Raw genomic sequence first — 2,851 nt, forward strand, 5'->3', positions numbered from 1 at the left:
GGTCCCACCCAGGCCGACTGTAGTTTCAGACACAGTCCTTTCTTTCACTGTGGGTTGTACAACTAGATGTTCGAACCCACAGATAGAGGCTCACCATAGCAGCGCATGTCATACGTTCGCTTTTGTTTTGTCCCTGCCGTGGTCTGGTTCGATCTGCCCAGTTCATAAACTCCTTTTGTGAGAATTTGTGACAATAGTTCAGAAAAAAAAACAGGTCCGGGCTCGATGTCCCTACGCTCGTTCAGAGGTGTGCCGAAAACCAAGTCCACTGGTGTCCGTAACTCGCGACCGAACATGAGCATGGCCGGTGTAAATCCAGTAGGTTCCTGAACCGCAGAGAGGCATGCCAACAAAACAATCGGCAAATGTTTGTCCCAATTATGCTGGTGTCCTTGCATAATCATGGCCAGTTGTGTTGCCAAAGTCTGGATAAAATGCTCGACAAGTTCATCACTTTGCAGCTGAAGAGGGGTCGTCCTGGTCTTATGGATGCCCAACAAGCGGCAAACCTCACTCAAGACCTCAGATTCAAAGTTGTGACCTTGGTCGCTGTGCAGTTCCTCTGATACCCCGAACTGGCAGAAAAACTCTCTCACAAGCACGTCAGCTGTTGTAACTGCACTCTGGTCGGGCACAGCATAAGCCACTTGATAAAGTAATCCATAGTGACAAGCACGTAGCTGTTACCCAAGTCGGTCAATGGAAAGGGTCCCAGTATGTCCACAGCCACCCGCTCCATTGGACTGCAACGGGTGAAGTGGTGTCTCAATGGTCCTTTCTTTACTGCACAAACATAGAAACAGTGCACGTAAAGTTCCACATCTGAGCAGCAACCGGGCCAGTAGAACCGTAGCCACAAACACTTTATAGTCTTTGTTATTCTAAAATGTCCGGATCTGGGCGACTCGTGAACAGCCCGTAAAACCGTATCTTGCAGAGCTCACGGAATCACAGTTTGTGTAATTTTACGCCCATTAGACGGGTCTTCCCAGATGTGACGCAAAATGCCCCGCACCAGCTTTAAACTGTCTCAATTGGGCCACAGGGCCAAACAACAGCACGGCGGTCCAATATGGCTGATTAGACAACTCTAGCCCATGCAACGCCCACGCAATCTCCCGGTCCCGCGCCATTTGCGCGTCACGGAATGTTTCAATGGGCACGCATGCCAATCCAGTAGGTTTAGAAACAGCGGGTGTGACCACCGCACACTGTCCGATCTTGACAGATTATTCCTCAACACGCCAACAGTACTTGCAGTCCGAACTTACATGCAGTCGGCGCGACAAAATTAAACTCCTGGAGCCTAGCAATCCATCGCACAAGTTGGCCCTCGGGTTCATGGAACCGCATCAACTATTGTAACGACGCATGATCGGTGTGCAGCAAAAATGGGACCCCATACATTTATGGCCAGAAATGGTCCAAGCCTGTAACCACAGCCAACAATTCCCGTCACGTGACGCAGTAGTTACGCTCTGCCTTGTCTAAGTGCCGGCTGAAGTATGAGATTACACATTCGTTCCCGTCCTGAATTTGTGACAACACGGCCCCTAACCCATGGTCACTCGCGTCCGTGTCTACAATGAAACGCTCGTATAGTCTAGGGTATGCCAAAACTGGAGCGCTGCATAACCATTGCTTTAGTGCACAAAAAGCCCTATCGGCATCGTTGGACCATTGAAACTTAACGGCGCCACTCGTTAGGCGATGCAACAGGGCCGCAATGTCCGCAAACCCCTTAACTAAATGGTGGTAGTAGGATGCGAAACCAAGAAATCTGCGTACCTGTTTTACATTACATGGAGTTGGCCATTCACGAACCGCCTCTGTCTTTCTCGGGTCGGTTTCTATGCCGGCTCCGCTCACAATGTGCCGAGAGAAGCCACACGCTGCTGCAGAAAATTACACTTGTCCAGGTTCAATTTTAGGTTCACTTTCCCGATTAGGTCCAAAACTAACTCCAAATTGGACAGAGCGGTCTCGAAATCGGGCGCATGAACCAAAACATCATCTAAATACACCACGCACTTGTTTTTCGGAACCCCGGTTAGAACACGCTCCATCAGACGCTCGAATGTGGCTGGCGCATTACAAAGCCTGAACGGAAGAACAGTGAATTGCCACAACTCCATTCGTAAACGCAGTTTTCTCCTTATGTGAGTCTGCTAACGGTACCTGCCAATAATCACTGCACAGATCCAATGAACTGAACCATGCAGACCCAGATAATTGTTGCAATGTGTCGTCAACGCGTGGGAGAGGGTACGAGTCCACCCTGGTAACAGCATTTAAATGCCGGTAGTCAATTTCCGCCCTTTTCTTTGCGAGAACTACGGGTGTGGTCCACGGACTACTGGATGGCTCGATGACGCCAGCGGCCGCCATTTTGCGGTTTTGTTGCTCCGCTACTACAAGTTTTGAAAATGGGAAACGGTGCGGTCTGATCCGGACCGGTAGAGCATCTCCCATGTCAATTGAATGGGTAGAAAGCCCCTTTCTGGTGCCGTCCCATTCTGAAGCAGCAAACACACCCTTAAATCGATCTAACAGGTCCCAAAGCCAGTGTTTTTGCGGTTCAGACAACCCCTGGCGGCTACGTTGCCACAATTCACGTAATGGACTGACGCTTGCCACAGCAACTGTCCCCCCAGGTGTAACACTCACGTCCGCTACGCATGATTCCACAACCGCTTGCTCGTGCGTTAAAGTTTCATCGCAAACCCTGACAGAACGCCCATTTAGCAACAAAGTCCCATGCTTGAAGTCAATGAAGGCCCCAACACGCCTCAAAAACTCTGACCCCAAAATGCACGGGTCCTTGATCTGCCCAACCCAAAATGTGTGTGAA

The sequence above is a fragment of the Hoplias malabaricus genome, chromosome 9 (assembly GCF_029633855.1).
Source record: "Hoplias malabaricus isolate fHopMal1 chromosome 9, fHopMal1.hap1, whole genome shotgun sequence".
In the NCBI taxonomy this organism is placed as follows: Eukaryota; Metazoa; Chordata; class Actinopteri; order Characiformes; family Erythrinidae; genus Hoplias; species Hoplias malabaricus.